This window comes from Canis lupus, chromosome 1, assembly GCF_048164855.1.
Source record: "Canis lupus baileyi chromosome 1, mCanLup2.hap1, whole genome shotgun sequence".
NCBI classification, from domain to species: domain Eukaryota; kingdom Metazoa; phylum Chordata; class Mammalia; order Carnivora; family Canidae; genus Canis; species Canis lupus.
In genome coordinates this window covers 103,762,155-103,783,981 of record NC_132838.1, presented here as the reverse complement: position 1 = coordinate 103,783,981, position 21,827 = coordinate 103,762,155, and the positions used below count along the sequence as shown (strand labels likewise).

Genomic DNA, 21,827 nt, shown 5'->3' with positions numbered 1-21,827 from the left:
TGTTCAGAAAAGTCACCGGCCTATAATCTCAGGCCATAAAAATCAAGGGAAAACCATTCAAAAGTGAAGAAGATGAAACGTGACCGTTAAGTGCAAAACGTGATCCTGTCCTGGAACATCTCACTGCAAAAGGAGGTCCTGGGACAATTGGCAGAATTCGGAGGAGCTCTGAGTACTAGAAGGCAGTCGTGTGTTGGTATGGAGTCCTTACTCAGAGGTGTCCTGTGGTTGTAGAAGAGCACACCAGTATTCATAAGGATCACACACCGGATTGTGGGAGTGGATGTTGGAGCAACACTGTAATCCACTCTTGATTGGTTTGAAAATCAGAAGGCTTTCATGCTGTACTTGGAAACTATGTGTAGGTCTGAAGTTGAAAATGAATTATCTACAAAGTGTATTTTTCTTTAAAAAGATGTTATTTGTATGTTGTAAGAGTATTATTATTATTATTAAAAGATTTATTTATTTAATTTATTTATTTATGATAGAGAAGAGAGGCAGAGATACAGGCAGAGGGATAAGCAGGCTCCATGCCGGGAGCCCGACGCAGGACTTGATCCCGGGACTCCAGGATCACGCCCTGGGCCAAAGGCAGGCACCAAACCGCTGAGCCACCCAGGGATCCCCCTATTGTTATTTTTAAGGAGGCCCCTTGCCCAACGTGAGGCTCGAACTCACACCTCTGAGATCAAGAGTTCCATATTCTGCTGACACTCAATGAGATTTTTAAAATAGATTATTAAATTATTAAAGATTGTTTTTTAATATTTTTAAATATTATTATTAAAGATTATTTTAATCTTTTTTTCTTTGAGATTTTATTTATTTGAGATAGAGGGAGAGAGCACAAGCAGGGGGGAGAGGGAGAAGCAGACTCTCCACTGAGCATGGAGTCTGGCACAAGGCTCAATCCCAAAATCCCAAGATCATAATTTGAGCCAAAGACAGGCACTTAACCAACTGAGCCACCCAGGTTCCCCAAGATTATTTTAATCTTAATTTTCTGCATTTTCTAATTTAATATACACTCATTTTAGTTCCATTATATGGGTAGGAAATATCAGAAAGGGAGACAGAACATAAAGACTCCTAACTCTGGGAAATGAACTAGGGGTGGTGGAAGGGGAGGAGGGCGGGGGTGGCGGTGAATGGGTGATGGGCACTGAGGGGGGCACTTGACGGGATGAGCACTGGGTGTTATTCTGTATGTTGGCAAATTGAACACCAATAAAAAATAAATTTATTATTTAAAAAATTCCATTATATAGATGTCATTTAGGTTTTCCTTAAGAATCAATAGAGGAATGACCCAGCAATTGCACTGCTGGGGATTTACCCCAAAGATACAGATGCAGTGAAACGCTGGAAACACCTGCACCCCGATGTGTATAGCAGCAATGTCCACAATAGCCAAACTGTGGATGGAGCCTCGGTGTCCATCGAAAGATGAATGGATAAAGATGTGGTTTATGTATACAATGGAATATTACTCAGCCATTAGAAATGACAAATACCCACCATTTGCTTCAATGTGGATGGAACTGGAGGGTATTGTGCTGAGTGAAGTAAGTCAATCGGAGAAGTACAAACATTATAAATGGTCTCATCCATTTGGGGAATATAAAAAATAGTGAAAGGGAATAAAGGGGAAAGGAGAGAGTGGGAAATATCAGTGAGGGTGACAGAGCATGAGAGACTCCTAACTCTGGGAAACGAACAAGGGGTGGTAGAAAGGGATGTGGGCAAGGGAATGGGATGACTGGGTGACAGGCACTTGACGGGATGAGCACTGGGTGTTATGCTATATGTTGGCAAATTGAACTCCAATAAAAAAATATACAAAAAAAAGAATCAGTAGAGGAAACATTCCCATTATTAATAGATTTCATGAACTACTATAAGCTAAATAAATACAAAGAAAGTTCAGTGCATTTTTCATCTTTTGTAATGCTCAGTAGCTGAAAATTGTGGCTTCATAATAATTCTTAGTTCAAAAATTCAGTAGTAAAGACTAGCTAAAATTCATGTCCTAATGTTTGGTCCTCTGATTACCCGAAAGAATAAGAACTTTATTTCATGAATGGAAATATCTCCATTCTGCAATATACTTTCTTTTTCTTTTAAGAGAGAGAGTGGGGTGGGGACAGGGGCGAGAGGCAGAAGGAGAGGGAAAAAATCTTAAACTGAGTGCAGAGCCCGACGGGGGGGGGGGGGGGCTCAATCTCACAACCCTGAGACTATGACCTGAGCTAAAATCAAGAGTCAGATGCTTAACTGACTGAGCCACCCAGGTGCCCCCTGCAATTTACTTTTCACACACTTTGTCTTTAAGCATTGTTTTCCATAATCTGATAAATAGGGTCAAGTAGAGAAGTAGTTTTAACAATTCCAATCAAGGATATACAAGCACTTACTTAAATAATGGGGGTAGACAGGCAAGTCAACCATCTCCTATATGGGTTAGTTTGTGGCCTCCCAAAAGATGTGGAACTCCAAACCACCAGTACCTATGCATGTGGCTTTTTTTTTTTTTTGAAATAGTCTTTGCAAATGTACACCTGTTCAGATGAGGTCATTAGGGTGCGTCCTGATTCCATATCACTTGTGTCCTTATAAAAAGAGACACAGGGGATCCCTGGATGGCTCAGTGGTTTAGCATCTGCCTTTGGCCCAGGGTGTGATTCTGGAGACCTGAGATTGAGTCCTGCATCAGGCTCCCTGCATGGAGCCTGCTTCTCCCTCTGCCTGTGTCTCTGCCTCTCTCTCTCTGTCTCTCATGAATAAATAAATAAAATCTTTATATATATAAAAAAAGAGAGACACAGAAGGAGTAGACCAGTGACAAGAGAGGCAGAAAGGGGAGTGATCTGTTTACAAAGATGTGGCAAGGCCAGAAGCTAAGAAAAAGGTAAGGAGCAGATCTCCCCACGAGCCCTCAGAGCATGGCTTTTCCAGACTTCTACTCTCCATACTGCAAGAGAATAAATGTTTATTGTTTAGAGCCACCAAGTTTGTGGTACTTTGTTACAGCAGCATCAGGAAATGAATACAGCCATTTCTGCTGATTACATCATTCCATACCAATATCTAGCAAATTTTTGATTAACCAAAGAATTCCCATTCGTCTCAGTACCAGCCTCAGTCAGATCTTTTGGCTCGTAGGGATTTGGGGTCTGTATGTTTGTGCTGGAGGCTGGAATCCATGAATCTGACCATGCTTGGCCACTGATTTCACATGAATGAAAATCTTGTGCGTTGGAGAGGGGTGGTCTACATTAATGGGATAAGACAACTTGTGAGTTTTTGAGATTGGGTTTTTTTCATTAAGAAAATGCCCTTGATGGGATCCCTGGGTGGCACAGCGGTTTGGCGCCTGCCTTTGACCCAGGGTGCGATCCTGGAGACCCGGGATCGAATCCCACATCGGGCTCCCGGTGCATGGAGCCTGCTTCTCCCTCTGCCTATGTCTCTGCCTCTCTATCTTTCTCTCTGTGACTATCATAAATAAATAAAAATAAAAAATAAAAAAAAAGAAAATGCCCTTGATATCTGTTCAAATTGTTGTATGTCTCAGTCTCAATAATTTGTTAATTTTTATTCCTGAGCGGTAGCCCACATGGGTGTGTAACTCTCCGCCTGCAAAAAGACATTGTGGATGTTCCCTGGCTTTGGCTATTGCCAGTAAAGCTCATACAAACACTTATGTACAAGTTTTTGTGTGGATGTAAAATTCCATTTCTCTTTTTATTTTTAAGATTTTATTTATTTTTTCATGAGAGACACAGAGGCAGAGACATAGGCAGAGGGAGAAGCAGACTCCCTATGGGGAGCCCAATGCGGGATTCGATCACAGGACCTCAGGATCACAACCTGAGCCAAAGGCAGATGCTCAACCACTGAGCTACCCAGGTGCCCCACGATAAGAGACTCTTAACAATAGAGAACAAACTCAGGGTTGATGGAGGGATGTGGGTGGGGATGGGCTAGATGGGTGATAAATCACTGAATTCTACTCCTGAAACTAATATTACACTGTATGATAACTAAAATTTAAATAGAAATTTAGAGGAAAAAAAAAGAATCATGTACCCTACCAACTGAGCCAGCCAGATGCCTTGCCATTCTCTAATTTTTTCCCAGGACTTTTATCATGGTAAAGTACATAAAATGCAAAATTTAGTACCTGGACCATTTTGAAATGTACAATTCAGTGGTATTAAGTACGTTCACACTGTTGTGAACCACCACCACCATCCACTTCCAAAGCTCACTTTTTTCAGAACTGAAACTCTCCATTAAACCACTCCCCAATTAAAAAAAAATATTCCTTACTGTTGGTATTTGAGAGTTCTTGATTTATTCTAAATATAAGGCCTTTGTCAAATGATGCGAGCCAAGCTACTCATGCTGTTTGACAAAGTCCAGGCATGAGGGTTAATACTGAAAAATTGGGAAAAGCCACAGCCGGCTCCCACTGATTCCTCTCACTTTGTTTTTGGCCGTCTTCAGCATCATTATAATATTATTGGGGAATTTTTTTAAGATTTATTTATTTATTTATTCATGATAGACACACACACACACACAGAGAGGCAGAGACACAGACAGAGGGAGAAGCAGGCTCCATGCTGGGAGCCCGACACAGGACTCGATCCTGGGACTCCAGGATTGCGCCCTGGGTCAAAGGCAGGCGCCAAACCGCTGAGCCACCCAGGGATCCCCCCTATTGGGGAATTTTCACAAAATAAATATGGAAGTCTAAAAATAATAAAAATCTCTAACATGCTTCTTAGAATAAAACCCAATGCCCTACTCCCCCCACCCTCGCTCTATAATTCCCCTAATATGAGTAATGCTGAGTTTTTGATCAGTTAAAGGTAAAAGAAATCCGGAAACTAGCCCAATTAAAGCTATCATTGAAGAAGATGAATATGAATAAAATGGTTTAAGATTAATGGAAAAAAGGTTTTAGCTAGTTCTGTGTCTCTGTGGGAAAGAATCAAGAGGTCTGGACCTCCATGGTGTCTTTTGAATAAGACAAAGAGATGACAATTAATTAACCAATGGAACAAATATTTTGATAAAATAGGTTGTAGGTATTGTGAACTGATGGAGGAAAGTTAAACATTTCTGCATATAACCTTTGACTACAATAACCCCTTTCATGTAACCATATTACCATAGACTTGTTTTTCCACTAGAGTAGGTCATGCTCTGTCTAGCACCTTTGTCTTTTGTGTCGCATTCACTGCTTTCTCAAGAAATCCATAAAGGTGTTAATTATAGCAGTAGAAGCTGAAAGGAAAAACATTTCGTATGAAAAAGATGTTTCTTAATCTTTAGAGTGATCTAAGATGCTTGCGATAAAATGTAATTATCTATTAAAAAATAAACTGGAAAAACAAAGAAATGTAAAAGGATATAAATAAAGCCCCTCCGAAATGATCAGGAGGAGATGTATGCACCCTGACTCTGTGTGTGTGTGTGTGTGTGTGTGTGTGTGTGTGTGTGTGTCTCCTTATTTGCCGACACCGTCCTTTCCTTTGAGAGACCCACCCCAGCTGGAGCTGGACTCCAGCAGTCAAATACAGGATTTGCAAATATTTTCTCCCAGACCGTAGCTTGTCTTTTGAATCCTCTGTCTTTGGCAGAGTGGTAGTTCTTAATTTTGATTAAATCTAACCTAATGCATTTTTCTGTATTGGTCATGGCTTGGTGTCATGTCTGATAACTCTTCACCAAGCCCTCGATTCTGATGATTTTCTGCTATGTTTTCTTTCCAAGGTTTTCTAATATTACATTTTAAATTTAATTCTTTAATCCATTTTAATTTCGCTTTTATGAGGTTTGATGTTTGTTTCAGCAAACCAGGAATATAGAACAGAACATCCTCAGACATACAAAGGGCATCCATGAAAAATGTACAAGTAATCGTATATGTAATGGTGCACAACTGAATGCTCTTACTATAAGACCACATAGAAGGCAAGGATATTCATCCTCACTAATTTCCTCAACAGCATTTTGGATATTCTATTTAGAGAAATTAGGCTTACAGATTAGAAGTGGAAGAAGTAGAACTGTCTCTAGTCACAGAGAATATGATGAACCGTATAAAAATTTCTAAGGAATCTACAAAAAAACTTATATGAAATAATGTCTCACCTTGGCAAGGTAGCAAGATGTCTCAGTAACAAAATTTTAAAAATTGTTTTTACATGCACATCCAGGGAACCACTATAAGTGATAATTCAGGAGGCAGTATCATTTCTATCACAGCAATGAACATGAAAAACTTAAGGATAAAATGTAGTTGACATATGTTAGACCTGTACAGTAAAAAAGGAATGCACTGATGATGGAAATGAGAGAATGAGAGAAATATAAAGATATAAACTGTGCCCCTGGATCAGAACACTCAATATTATTAAGATGTCCATTCTCTCCGAGTTGATATATAGTGTGAACACAAGTCCAATCAGTATCCCAGTAGCCTTGGGTAGAAATTGACAAGGTGATTCTAAATTGTATATGGAAATTTAAAAGATCTAGAAGAGCCAGCATAATTTATTTTTTATTTTATTATTTTTTTAGTATTTACTTTTTATTTTGTATATTTTTAATTGGAGTTTGATTTGCCAACATATAACACCCAGTGCTCATCCCATCAAGTGCTCTCCTCAGTGCCCGATTTTTTTTTTAAGATTTTAATTTATTTTAGAGAGAGTGAGGGGGAAAGAGAGAGACCAGGAGCAGGGGAAGGGGGAAAGGCAGAGGCAGAGGGAGAAGCAGGCTCTCCACTGAGCAGGGAGCCCCATGTGGGACTCAATCCCAGGGCCCTGGGATCATGACCTGAGCTGAAGGCAGATGCTTAACCAACTGAGCCACCTAGGGACCCCTAGAATAGCCAGAATAATTTAAAAATTATTGATAAACCAACAGCCTCTGTTTTCAGGATGTAAAAAACTACAATAATCATTATAGTGTGGCATAAGCAAAAGTATAGAAAAATAGATCAATGGAACAACATAGAGTTCAGAAATCAACTCATTAAATTTATGGTAAACTGGTTTTTAAACAAAAATCCCAGAGTAATTCAGTAGAAAAAGAACAACCCTTTCAAAAGATGGTGCAGAAACAATTGGGTTAATCTGTATGTTAAGAGAATGAACATTGAGAAATGCTAATTCAAAGAGAATTCTGAATGGGAAACAGAATGAAGGTGGCTACTTGCCGAAAGGACTAGCTTGAACATCTGACTTTGGGAATAGCTCACCGCTAAGGAAGGGTATAAGAGATTCACATAAAGGCAAAAAGCCTGTTGTTTCTTAGTACTCAGGCTGGCTGAGCAGAAGGGCTCTGGGGATGGACTGAAGACAGAAGCTGGGTTGGTGATTTGTGATTATGGGAGATGGATGCAGGAACAGAAACAAAATGTTACCTGGAGAAGCCACACTTCTCAGGCAGTCAGATGAGAGGAAGATCTGAGCTGGAGAGAGCTGAGATCTGGCGGTGCTCCACAATAATCTGGAGCTAAAGAAGTCCTTGGGTATCTCCAGTGCTGAACCTAAGGCCTGGAACATAGTATGTATTCAATTTTTTTTTTTTTTTTTTTTGTCGTATAAACAAAGCTGGACCAAATTGAAAAAAAAAAAAAAAAAAGAAAGAAACTTGACTTTTACCTGATACCATCCATAAAAATTTTAAAAAGATAATAGACCTAAATGTAAGGGGTAATACTATCTTACAGAAGGAAACAAGGACGCACAATCTACATGTGGCAAAGATTTCCTAGATAGAATACAAAAGCTCTAGCTGTGAAAGAAAAACTCCTATAATTTATAGGCTTCATGAAAATTCAAAACTTTGGCTTTTAAATAGATGCAAGTTTCATTTTAAAGTGCAAGGTGAAGGAGCAGACTGAGGTAAATATTTGCAATACATATCTGTTAATAATGGACTTGTACCTAGATTATATATATTCTTACAACTCAGTATCAAGATTAACAACCTTATTTATTTATTTATTTATTTTAGATTTTTATTTATTCATGAGAGAGAAGGGAGAGACATAAGCAGAGGGAGAAGCAGGCTCCCCACACGGAGTCTGATGTGGGACTCAATCCCAGGATTCTGGGATCATGATCTCAGCCAAAGGCAGACACTCAACCACTGAGCCACCCAAGTGCCCCAGCAACCCAATTTAAAAATGGGCAGAGTTGGGAAGCATGGGTGGCTCAGCCAGTTAAGTGTCTGACTCTTGATCTCAGCACAGATCTTGATCTCAGGGTCGTGAGTTCAAGCCCCACATTGGGCTTCATGCTGGGTGTGGAGCCTACTTAAAATGGGCAAAATATTTAATTGGATACTTTATTAGGAATATATGTATATATCCAGTAGTACATGAGAAGATGTTCAATGACATTAGCTGTCAGGAAAATGCACGGTAAAGCCACATTGACCAAATAAATAAGGATCCCAGAAACAGATCCACACACTTAATGGAAGTTTGCTTTATGGCAGAAATGGTATATCAGTAGGGAAAAGATGTTCTGTTGATTTTAATTAATTAATATTAATTAATATTTTGTTGGATTAATCTTTATGCCCAGGTCTGTCCTCTGCCCCAGCTGAGGAGTACCGAAGAGGAAACCATCATCTTGTCCTCAAGTACCTCTCAACAGGGGTGAGAATGAATGTTCCACTGGAAGCTGTTCAAGGTCAGTGGGTTTAACTGGATCAACACCCATCATTCCCCTGGGCAGCTAAGGAGCCTATAAGTACAGAAGGACAGAGAGAGGTCAGGGGAGGGAGGAAGAGAAAGATTATTTCTCCTGGCCTCCAAACACAGGTTATCCACCAGAAATACCCTGCTCCGCATCATCTATATCTAGGGATGTCTGAGAAAGTAAACAGTACTTGTTTGTTTTTTTTTTCCTTCCACCTTTAATGTCGGTTTTAGTTGGTGTTTTACAGGGAGGGAAAATAGATGCTAAGTGTTTCTATAACCAATGGGACAATCAAACATGGTAAAGAAATAATCTCACCTAAAGGCCATTGGCTCTTCTACTGAGAAACAAAGTCTCCATGATAGTTCGGTGCTTAAAGAACCCTGTATCACTACAGAAGCCCAAGAAAAAAAAAAGTACTTAGCTGTTTAATGTGGATCCTTGTGGAGAATCCTCCTGGCTATACCAGGCTTCAGCCAGCAAAATCCCAGTGATAATCAGAAACATGGTAATGAGACACAGTGGGATGAGGTTAACCTTGGTGTAATCCCCCAATGTGGCACCTGGGAAAACTGAAAGAGAGAATGAGATCATCACTGGTATCCCTTCTTCTCAAATAGGTCTACCGAATGTGACTCTCACACACCCACTTGTGTTTCCTGGCCAGTGATCAGTTGTACCTTCACTGAAGTTTTATTCACTGAAAACGTGATATAAGATTTAAGGAGAGCTGTAGTGGTCCTTCTTTTGTCTTCTTTCCTTTATATTCTCTCCGTCTTAACTCTCCTTTCTTCATTTTTTTTGTTCTTTATCTCATTTCCACCCTCCCTCATTTCCTTTCTCCCTGCATATATTAGGAATTAGTCTTAGGAGCACACAAAAGACAGAGCACTTTTATTGCCATAACAAAGTCCTGCAAATGGTTGGCCTGATATAACAGAAATGTATTATTTCACAGTCTGGAGGTTAGCAATCTAAAGTTAGGGTGTTGACAGGGCAATACTTTCTCCAACGACTCTAGGAAAAGATCCTCTCTCTTTGCATCTTGCAGCTTCTGGAAGCTCCAAACATTCATTGGCTTGTGGCAGCATCACTCGAATCTCTGCCTCTGTTTTCACATGGCCATCTTTCTTCTTGTGTCTTTGTGTCTTTACTTTTCATGTTTTAATGACACCAGTCATATTGGGTAAGAGTCTTCCCTAATCCAGTGTGACTTCATGTGAACTTAACAAATGATTATCTGCAAAGACCAAGTAATGCTGTTTCCAAAAAGATCACAAACACATGTACCAGGAGTCAGGAAGCCTCAAACATATCTTTCAGGGGATGAAAATCAACCCAATATAGCACCAACAGAGTGTTGAGATCTAGTAGCTGCCCCAGAATCCTCCTCAGAGCCTTAACTTCATACAAGGAGTGAGCTCAGGAATCTCAGAATTCAGCAACTAAGGATCTGGGCCAGGGTGCGTTTTGTTGCACTCAAAAAGTGCTTGAGATTGGCAGTGGCTCTGGTTCCTAATGAGAAGCCTGCACATGTGCCATCCCTCCCAGTAGAGCTGGGCACAGCTATTGCATATGAACAGGGAATGTCTCACCTCATGCATCCCAGTTACTGCAGAGTCGGTCTCTAAATTCAGTAGTAATGGACACCTGGGTGGCTCAGTGCTTGAGCATCTGCCTTTGGCTCAGGTTGTGATCCTAGCGTCCTGGGATCAAGTTCCGTATTGGGCTCCCCACAGGGAGCCTGCCTCTCCCTCCGCCTATATCTCTGCCTCACTCTCTCTGTCTCTCATGAATAAATAAATATCTTTTAAAAATAAGTAAATTCATCAGTAACAATATTCCCTGAGGCAAGGCTCATGGAGAGAAATTCGTAATGATGCTACCATATTTAGAAAACCCCCTCCACCTCTCATTACCAACCATACAGACCTTTATTTCTAGTTATAAAATATTCATTGACTATGAAAAGAATCAGTAAGACAAAAAACAAAGTTATAAACTGAGAAATTAGTGTCTAGCATCCAAGGTAGCAGAATTATAGTAGGAAACAAAAGATAATTTTAGAAGGTGATGAGTAGTATGGGCCAGGAGACACAAGTAGGTACTACATGCATGACACAGATGCAGTCTGCTGGGGAAACACAATATCTGGAAAACAAGACAGAGTTATCAGGAATGAAATCACTAATGCCAACATAAACCAAAATTGTAATAGCTGCAGACAATAGTAGATGACTAGCTTAATAATCTTAAAGAATGACATGAGAAATCATCCAAGAAGGCACAAAAAAAGACAAAGAAATGGAAATGATGAAAGACTTAAAAAGGACATAATGGACATGATGGAGAAATGAGAATCAGAGACTAGCAGAACACTCTCTGATATATATACATTTTTTTCCTTATCATGCAAAACCTTACCTGTTACCAAGATTTCAAGGTGGTTATTGGGTGGGAGGTCAAGAAAGGAGCCTTTATCTGGTGGTAGACAACTCTGCAGTTTCCAGAAACGATTTCCAAAATCGTTGACTGTCACATTTTGAAGAGAAAAGTCTGCCCGTTTTCCTTCAGGTCTATGGTGCTGTACATGCTTTCTAGTACTTGTCTTCAGGAGAACCAACATCACATGTTCAAGCATATTCTGGCCTGTGGCACTACAGAGTCACATTTCTTCCCTGGGTCACCTTAGGCTTGGAGAGAAGGTTTGGGCAAACTTCCTGTAAGAGAAGATCACTTCCTGCAAGGGAAGATTAATTCCTGTAAGGGAAGATTACTTCCTGTAAGGTAAGGTCACTACCTGTAACAATGTCAGAGGTAGCCTGGTTTCTCTCCTTCCCTTGGCCTTCTGGGAGGGAGTTCTCACACAGGAGAAAAATGGAAGATCCTTGATTTTGGCCCTCTCTCAATACCAGGGCAGTGATTTTGCTTCCACCAAGGCCTGGATTCAACCAGCTGACTCCGAATTATTCTGTTTTTCTCAGTTGGGGACATGGAGGGTGAGAGCCCCTTATCTTCCAGTATTTTGTTCTTCCGTATTCTCTGTGCCAAGGAAGACTGTGTCAGGCCAAGACCAACCTCACCTGTAACCACCAGCTGGAGAGTTTCTGAAAGGGGCCTTTTCCATGGAGTATTCACAGGTGTACTCCCCAGCACCACTGTGAGTCTGGTTGAAGAGGTAGATTTTAACCTGGATCCCTATAGAACTGAGTAGCTGCATGGGATCCACGAGTGGCTTTCCTTCCTTTCTGAAAACAAATTTTACCTTCCTGGTAAGAGTTGAGCATGTCAGAATCACATTACTTTGGGAGATACCACCCAACTGGGTGAGTTGCTGAGAGAAGGCTTGGGAAGTGACCCTGGAAAGTAGTAGAGCTCAGATCAGAACACACTCACCTTACTTTCCATCTAAAGAAGGGGAAGGAAAGGATGGAGAATTTGGGATGAAAAGGCAAGCTGCATTAGTTAAAAAAGCATTCACTTATTCACCTACACATTCATCTATTGTGTCTCTTTGGCCAGCACACAACCCTGTAAAAGAATCACCTATGAGATATAATCTGTTTTTTTTTTTTCATGATAGTCACAGAGAGAGAGAGAGGCAGAGACACAGGCAGAGGGAGAAGCAGACTCCATGCACCGGGAGCCCGACGTGGGATTCGATCCTGGGTCTTCAGGATCGCGCCCCGGGCCAAAGGCAGGCGCCAAACCGCTGCGCCACCCAGGGATCCCATAATCTGTTTTTTTAAGATTTTATTTATTTATTTGAGAGAGAGAGTGAGACAGGGAGAGCATGAGTGGAGCGAGGGGAGGCAGAGGGAGAGGGAGAAGCAGACTCCCTGCTGAACAGGGAGCCCAGCACAGGGCTAGATCCCAGGACCCTGGGACTATGACCTGAGCGCAAGGCAGACACTTAACCAACTGAGCTACTCAGGCACCTCAATATAAGCCAGACATGTGTTTCTAAGAACGGAAATTTCCTTTCTTTTTCCTGTATGGAGGAACAGTTTAATGTTTCAGGGGAAAAGTGAGAAGTTATTAGGACTTTAAGGTGTAAACACATTCATACATCAAGAAAATTAAATCTGCAGTCTGTGAAAATGGAAGATAGTGGACATGTGCCAAGGTATGTGAAGGAAAGCTATTGAAGTCAGAGGAACCCAGGAAATGGAGGAAGGACAAGTGTAGAGATAGCAGAGGCCTGTGGACACCTGAATCCACTTGGAAGCTGCACATGGGAAATGGCATTGACCCCCACCTCTGGATGGAGCCTGGTCCCTATGCATCAAAGATGTGGACCTTTGTCCTTTCTGCCCGGTCCCTGCAGAATGGATGGAGCTCCCAGGACAGACCCTTCCTCATTGTAATGGACCACCCTGTATGAACAGGATACAAGCCACTTCAGATATTGCTGAAACTGAGTAGAAGGTGAAAGACCTACATCACACAACCTCACGTAATAGCACAAAGTGAGCAGATTTAATGAGCCTCTAGAATCTAGAGGTCAGAGAAATGTGGTAAGAACTTACATCTAGTCATGGTGCCCAAAACAGAGCTGAGAACCACATGCTACCCTTGTCTGAGGAAACTCGGGGTTTTGGCACAAAAACCCTGCAAACAGACATCCTGAGCTGTATCCCATTCCACACCACAGGAAAATTTTCCACAGGAAATTTTAAAACAACTTTATCAAGATGTTATTCACCTGCTGTATAGTTCATCCATTTACAATGGATAATCCTTTGGGCTTTCCTGTCTTCACAATATGGGCAAACTTCACACTATCAAATTTAAAACACTTCCATGACTTCAAAATGACACTGCATTACTCTTCAGTTTTTGTTGCATTTCCCTACTTCCACCATCTCCAGCCCTAAATAACCACTAACCTACTTTCTCTGTGGGTTTCCCTATTCTGGACTTTCATGTGAATGGGACTGTGTAGCATGGGTCTTTCATGACTGGTCTTTCACTTACCATATTGAGCTATTCCTCTTTTGTCTTTAGAATTTCCCCTATTCAGCATCAGTTTCGTTACTCCCAAGGACATTTCTGTTTTGAGGATGCCATACTTGTATCCACCCAAATTTCCTATTTTAACCCACTGGAAACAGTAATGACTTTAGAGACAGACAGGCTGGACTTGTGTTTTAACTGTTCTGCTCATTCTATGTGTGGCCTTGAGCAGGAACCCTCAGAGTTAGTCTCAGGGTTCTCATTTATCCCTGCAGGCCTGATTCCCACCACGCAGGACTGTTTGCAAGGGTCAGAGTGGTATTTCCTGTAGGGTGGAATATGAACCATAGGTTGTCAAAGGAGATTATTTTAGGCAGTGTAGTGACACATTATCCTATAGCTTTGATCCCAGCATCGGAAAGTTATTACCCATTCAGCCAGGCCCTTCTGATCACAACGAGGAGAGAAGATCCGTTTATGGATCTTCTTTAGAACAACTTTATCTCTGGCTCATTGCCCTTTATAGGTAGGAAGTGGTTGGCCATGGGCTCAGAAACCTGACAAGAGCATGAGGCTAAAATGTCCTAACATTTTCTGCCTTTCATGGTATTATATATTAATTCTCCTTTATCAGGTGTGTGACAGTGCATTATTAAACTATTGCTAAATAGCTTCCATTTTCAATAAGTATTTATTTAAAGAAAAAATGTTGACTCACTGTTAGTAAATTATTGAATAAGTAAAGGTGGTGTAGGCATAGCATACCCTCATGAATGTGGAATGTACATATCTGAATATTGGAAAAAACTTAAGTGGTGGCTGTGTGTAAAGCCTCCAGTGCACATCCTGACATGTGTGAAGCAGTCAGTAAATACAAGCCCATGTTACCTCTTTTGTATTCTTCACACCTCTCAATCTGTTATCCCACCCTCATCTTGAACCCGAGCACACGATCCTAAGGAACTTACCAAAGCAGAGGAGGGAAAGGAGTCCCAGGATCATACTGGCCCTGCAGCCTGCTCTACGGGCCTCTCATCAGCTTCACAACTATGGGACAAATGGAAGCTTGATGTGGGCACTGACTTCTGTCCTCCAGCTTGTTCCTTCCTTCTCACGTGATCCATAGGTTTTGTGTCACACCCCCACTCAGGAAATAAAGACCAGGTAATATGACATAAAGCATACAGGAAATGACGAAACCTTAAAGATGGAGAACAAACTGGTGGCTGCAGTGGTTTTGGGAAGAGAGGTGGGTGTGACTGTAAGGCACACTGCAAGAAACATCTTTATGGGGATAGACTACGTGAGTATGTTGACTGTGCCAGTGGCCAGATGAATCTGAACGTGATAAAACAAAGAACTCTGCACACGCATTGTACTAGTGTGTCAGCTTCTTGGTGTTGATATCGTCATGGACAATAATGGAACCATTGGAGAAACTGGGTGCAGGGTGGAAGTATCTATACTGAGTTTGCAACTTCCTGCAATTCAAAGGATGTGAAAGTAAAAGTAGATTCTGATTGAAGACGAAGCATAGCCTAAAGCAGACTTGGGCAGTTTCACATTAGGAAGCAGGAACATCACAAAGGCTCTTCCGTGCATGGCCAAGGCAGCAAGAGATGGTTATGTAGACTGAGCAGCTAGTGTATGTTTGATGTGCCACACCCGTGCTGGCTGTAAATCCTGAGTTCTGTCCATTTTGACCACTCTTGACCAGAGAGCAATGAAAGAGGTCTGTTCTCAGGAGGAACCATGAGTTTTAAATGTTGAGTGGAAGGGACAGAAACATTCTCCTGTTGCCTGAGCCTACCAAAGCATCCATATTGAGAAAGCCTGCCACAAGATACACAGCCCAGGAAAAGCACCTGTCTGCCTCCAGCACCCTGAAGCAAGACTCTTCCATGATCTGATGAAAGCCAATGTAACAAAAGGAAGCAGATGAAATGAAGAATTGCTTTGGCAAGAATTGCTTCTCTGATCAGAACTAGGTTTTTATAAATGTATCTCCTGAGTTATAAGAGAAGAGATAACAGTTGTAAAGTATGAATGAGGGGTGGCGCCTGGGTGGCTCAGTCAGTTAAGCATCTGCCTTCAGCTCAGGTCATGAACCCAGGATCAAGCCCCATGTCTGGCTCCTTGCTTAGTGGGTAGTCTTCTTCCTCTCCTTATGCCTTTCTCCCCTGCTCATGCTCTCTTGCTGTCTCTTAAGTAAATAAATAAATAAATTTTAGAAGATTTTATTTATTCATTCATGAGGGATGCAGACAGAGAGAGGGGCAGAGACACTGGCAGAGGGAGAAGCAGGCTCCTCACAGGGAGCCTGATGTGGGACTCGATCACGAACCTCAGGATCATGCCCTGGGCCAAAGGGAGACGCCCAACCACTGAGCCACCCAGGCGTCCCTAAAATCTTTAAAAACATAAGATAAGTATAAGTATTTGTGAAAAAGATCAAGAGTATTAACAAACAACAACAGGCCTTGAAAAGCAAATATCATGGGTAACATTTCACACCTGCACAGGAAGATGAAAAAATTCTGGGGACAACTCATGAGCAATTTGATGCTATGAAGCCAAGAGGAAGTCTCCCCAAATTAGGTAATATATTGGGGCTATGTTAACTAAATGTAAAAGGCATGTGTGATAAGTACATAAATTTAAATTGTTGACTCATTGCTGGCCCAAAAGCCCAGAATGGAGAATGGAGAGGAGTCAATAACTATGCAGGAAGCACTGTTTTCCCCACTTTTCAATGGAATAAAAGTTCCTGCAGAAGTGACTGCACAGGCTACACAGCTTGACTCTGAAGCTTTAAGTATTTTTTCAAGTCATCCAAATTTATCAGGCATGTTTTTATGCTCCAGCCTATTCTCTGCCCCAAGTGAAGCTACAGCAAGAGGGAAGCCATCTCTTGTCCTCGAGCGGTTCTTCATAAAACTAAGAATGCAGGTTCCACAGGACAATTAAGAATCAACAGGTCTCTCCATCAACACTCATCATTCCATAGGCAGCCAGAGGCACGTGAGTAGTACAGACATGAGGTCAGAAGAGGGAGGAAGGGGAAGAATATTATTTCCCTGGCCTCCAAACACAGGCTCTCCACTAGGGAAAACCACCCCACTCCCATCCTCTACATCTAGGGGTGTTGGAAAAAGTACAGTAGTCCTCGCTTGTTATCTTCTCCCGCACTAATTGGGGTTTCTTCATGGGAAAGAGAAAGCGTGCTAAATGTTCCCACAATGAACAGGACAGTCCCATATGGTGAAGAAATACCCCACCAAAAATGCCATTTGTATCCATGTTGAGAAACACAAGAAGTCCCCCTGGCAGAGTTTGGTGTTTCGAGAACCCCGTGCCACTATACCACCCATGACCAAGAGAAGCACTCAGCTGTTCTACACGGATCCACGTGGAGGCTCCTTCTGGCTGCACCAGGCTTCCACCAGGAAAGCCCCCATAATCACCACAATTATGGCAGCCAGACCCAGGCGGATGAGGTTGCCCGTGGTGTAATCCCCCCGACGTGGCACCTGGAGGAGCTGGGAGAGAGAAGAGGATGAGCGCCAGCCAGGAGAGGAGCATCCTTCCTTCTCAAGTGGATCTGCCCAGTGTGACTCTCTGCACCTGCTTGTATTTCCTGGCCAGTGATCAGCTGTACCTTCCCTGATCCCTGAAACACAACATGGGATTTCAGGAGAGTTGTAGTGGGGTCTTCCTTTGCCTTCTTCCCTCTGTGTTCTCTCTGCTTTACCTCTCTTGTGTTTCTTTGCTCTTCATCTCATTTCCACCCTCCCACACTGCCATTTCCCCTTCTCCCTCCTTGTGGTAGGAATCAGGCTTAGACATGAGAAAATGCTCTGCATCACTTGCCATCAGGGAAATCAAATCAAAACCACAATGAGATACCAGTGAGAAAGGGGAAAATTAACAAGGCAGGAAACCACAAATGTTGGAGAGGATGTGGAGAAAGGGGAACCCTCTTACACTGTTGGTGGGAATGTGACCTGGTGCAGCCACTCTGGGAAACTGTGTGGAGGTTCCTCAAAGAGTTAAAAATAGACCTGCCCTACGACCCAGCAATTGCACTGTTGGGGATTTACCCCAAAGATTCAGATGCAATGAAACGCCAGGACACCTGCACCCCGATGTTTATAGCAGCAATGTCCACAATAGGCAAGCTGTGGAAGGAGCCTCGGTGTCCATCGAAAGATGAGTGGATAAAGAAGATGTGGTTTATGTATACAATGGAATATTCCTCAGCTATTAGAAATGACAAATACCCACCATTTGCTTCAAAGTGGATGGAACTGGAGGGTATTATGCTGAGTGAAGTAAGTCAATTGGAGAAGGACAAACATTATATGTTCTCATTCATTTGGGGAATATAAATAATAGTGAAAGGGAATATAGGGGAAGGGAGAAGAAATGTGTGGGAAATATCAGAAAAGGAGACAGAACATAAAGACTCCTAACTCTGGGAAACGAACTGGGGGTGGTGGAAGGGGAGGAGGGCGGGGAGTGGAGGTGAGTGGGTGACGGGCACTGAGGGGGACACTTGACGGGATGAGCACTGGGTGTTATTCTGTATGTTGGCAAATTGAACACCAATAAAAATTATTTTATTAAAAAAAAAGGAATCAGGCTTAGGAGGAACCCCCACAACCCAAGTTGCTGCACAGAGCGCTGAAGTACCTCAGTGGCTGCGTCTGCTCCCCTCCTCCTGCCAAGACTTACTGCCGCCAGGGAGCTCAAGAAGACTCAAGCTTAGAGGCTGAGCATCAGGACCACCATGCATTTCATTTCAACTTCACCCAAGAAGAGCCAGGGCTCAGCATTGGCCCTGGTTCCTAGAGAGGACCCGCATTTGCATTTGCATCTTGCAACCCACACGTGCCATGAGTGCAGAGCTCCTGTCCAAGACCATCAGCAGCAATGTTCCTTGGAGGCAGAGTCTGCAGGGAGACCCCCGTGATGCCCTCTGCACCTCTCAGGGCTGCCCACCCGGACCTTGCTTGTTAACTACAGGCTGTTTGCGGACCATGGCACACACACAAACACTTAAAACACCCAGGAAGCGTGGCATGGCCTCCAACGAAGTAACGTACTGCCAAACACAGAAGATCAGTTTAGAAGACACCACATCTGTGCCACAAAAGCAGGCGAGTGGGGAAGCACCACGTTCTAAGAATGACAAAGGTACCACCATGATGTTGCCATCACCGGGATGACACACAGGTGGCAGAAGGGGCCCTGGTGGTGGCGGGATGGATCGTTGGGAGGAACAACTTGAGATGTTATCCAAGAAGGCAAAACAACAAAGGCTGAAGACTAGAAAGTAGGAAAGGAGAGACTTAAAAAGGAAATGACGGTGAAAACAAAGGAGAAACAGGAATTGGGAAATAACAGAAGAAATGCTCTCCAGTTAAAAAATATATGTATGTTGCACACCTGAAACAGATACAATGTGATGAGTCAATATAGGTCAACAGAACCAGAGAAAACAAATAAAATAGCCAAAATAAAAAGAAACTAATCAATTAATTAAAACTTTAAAATGTCCTAAGAATCATGCAAAACCTACCTCTCACCTGGATCTCCAGAAAATTGCTAGGCTGTGAGGTCAAGAAAGGGGCCCCTATCTGGAAGTACACGCAGCTGTAGTTCCCGGCATCACTGACTGTCACACTCCTGAGGGAGAAGTCTGTCTCCTTCCCTGCTGGATCCTGGACCCGTATGGGCTCTGCTGCTCCCGCCTTCAGCAGAGCGAACTTTATAGGCATGAAAATATTGTCTGGCCTCTGACACTGCAGGGTCACGGTTTCTCCTGCGGTCACCACACCTCTTTGGGGGGCTTGGAGGGAAGGTTTAGGGAACTCTCCTGGAAGAGAAGAGAGCTCCAAGGTCACGGGGAGAAGCCTGAGACCCCCCCGACCCTGTTCTCCTGGCAGGGGTCCCACCAAGCAGGAGAGACGATAGATCCCTGGTCTCACCCTCTTCTGACTCTGACTACAAGCCCTGGGTGAAGCCCAGCCAAGTCGTTCTGCTGCTGTGTTTCTCCATCTCCCCTTGCCCCCCCCCCCGCCTCCCTGGGGTTCCTCCCCCACACCTGTCCCTGTTACTCTGAAGCACCCTCCTCACCTGTCACCAGCAGGAGGAGGATGTCACTGGGCTGTGAACTTATTTGTGGGAGCTCTCGTCTATAGTATTCGCAGGTGTACGGTCCAGCGTTACGGGTTTTTAGGTCATTGAGGTGAAATTCAGCCACGCCCTCTGTGGAAGCCAGTGATTGCAAGGACTCTAAGATACTTCTTCCCTTTCTGAGAACAAAGTTGACGTTCTTGGTGGAAGTCTGGCATTGCATGTCACATTGCTCTTGGAAAGCATCATCCAGCTGGGCCAGGCACTGAGGGAGGGCTTGGGAAGGGTCTCTGGAAGGAAGCAGATTTGGGGATGGGATTTGGTGCCCTGAGCTGCTCTCAAGAAGTCTCTTTAAGGAAAGAGAAGGGACATGGGGAGTTTGGAGTGAAGGAGAGAGAGGGTCTAAATGAAGGAACTCGCCATCAGTCATCCAGCTACTTTGGCCAACACACAGCCCTGTGAGAGAACTGTCCATGAGACACGAGCACCCGGCTGGAGGCCCGTCCCGAGGGGTCTCCTGGGCGGGGGCTGCTGCTGAGAACAGACCCTGGAGATCATGCTCGTGGGTTCTCACTTCCCCTCACTGGGCTGTGGCTGCAGCTGTGCTCTCAGCTCCTGCCCCATTTCTCCAGGAAGGTCTCCTGTGTGTCCCTCACCTTACATGGCCCCAGGACTGGTTCTGGTTCCACAGATGATCCACAACCCCCTCTTTTCTCAGTTTCTATCCTGCCTGAACTTCTCTTAATCTTGTATTCCTTTCAATCTGGTGTTATAGTTGGGGACCCCCCCCAACCTCACCCCACAGAGGAGGGATGGGATGTAAGAACCATGAGAAAGATAGGGGAGCACGAGGCTTGAATGTGACTCTAGACCACCTCTGAAGCTGTTTGTGATCCTGAGTGGACGAGAAGTTCTGCTGATGGTCTCATCGAGGCCAGAAGAACCCCCATGCCGAAGGCTGCTCCGTGCTTTGAGTAACAAATTAAGATGGATATCGTTTGTAACTAAGAGAACTCGTGGGAGTTTATGGACCTAATACCACGGAAGATGCAGGATATCACTACCTGTGAGGAGGTGGAAGCCAGGGAGTCTGTGTTCTTCACCTCAGCATCCCCAGCATCCACTCAGGTTGTGGCAGATAGTAGGACCTCAGCGAATGCTCCCTGATCGTCTGACGAGATGGCCCGTGTAAACACAGCTCAGCTTTTATAAGGATGTGAAAAAAGGCAACCTCACCATAACTTCCCCATTCTCATCCCACCAGGCCAGCTCTGTTTTCACAGCTCCCCAGGTCACCCATGTCCTCTTGTGAGTAAGGTTTGGCTCAGAGATGGATCCAGCTCTGTCCCTGGAAAAGGCTAGTTAAGTCAACCTCAGCCTTTAATCTGAGGGCTTTCTGATCCCATCTTTTCCATGATCTCTTTTCATCCCTGGATACTCCAACAGGACAGAGTTTACCACTTGGTCCTCTGAAACAAGCCTCAAAGAATCCACATGGATATTCCAGAAAGGAGAAAACATACCATCCTTCCTTGCCCCCCTCACAGGTGCATCTGTGGGGTACTCCAACTCAGGTGTTCTTAGCCTTGGCCACACATTGTGCTCTCCTTGGTGTGGAGGCTGTTAAAGATCCCAGGGTACAGACCAAACCACAAAAGCCTTGAGTCAGAATCACTTGGATTGAACTCAGGCACCAAACTTTTGAAACCTCCCAGGTGATATAAGTATTCAGCTGAGTAACCAAACCTAGATAAACGTTTCTCAAGATTGCATCATAAATATTTGGAATATGTTGGTGTAGAAAGAAACTTGCAAGTGACAGTAGTTATGTGCATTTCTGACCATCACAGGCATCCTGCCATTAATGCCCAAATGTGGTATATACAATTTTGCCTGAGTTCTAAGATCTCTTTAAAAATAACATCAAGCCTGCTTACAGAATTTATTGGAAGAGAGAGATTGTTCTAACTCAGCAGATACTGGTTGGACCTGTGTTTCTAA

The 21,827-nt window shown here is 43.3% G+C and overlaps 1 long non-coding RNA gene and 1 pseudogene across 1 annotated transcript in view; one reads left to right on the top strand and one right to left on the bottom strand.

The window, feature by feature from the left end:
- LOC140600089 (uncharacterized) overlaps positions 1 to 21,827 on the top strand; it is a 54,752-nt gene that overhangs the window by 23,007 nt on the left and 9,918 nt on the right. Inside the window, exon 3 of the long non-coding RNA XR_012003279.1 lies at positions 8,616 to 8,723. This is a non-coding gene — a long non-coding RNA (uncharacterized lncRNA). The remainder of the gene's footprint in view (positions 1 to 8,615; positions 8,724 to 21,827) is intronic.
- Positions 16,815 to 20,450, bottom strand: LOC140608668 (T-cell-interacting, activating receptor on myeloid cells protein 1-like; annotated as a pseudogene).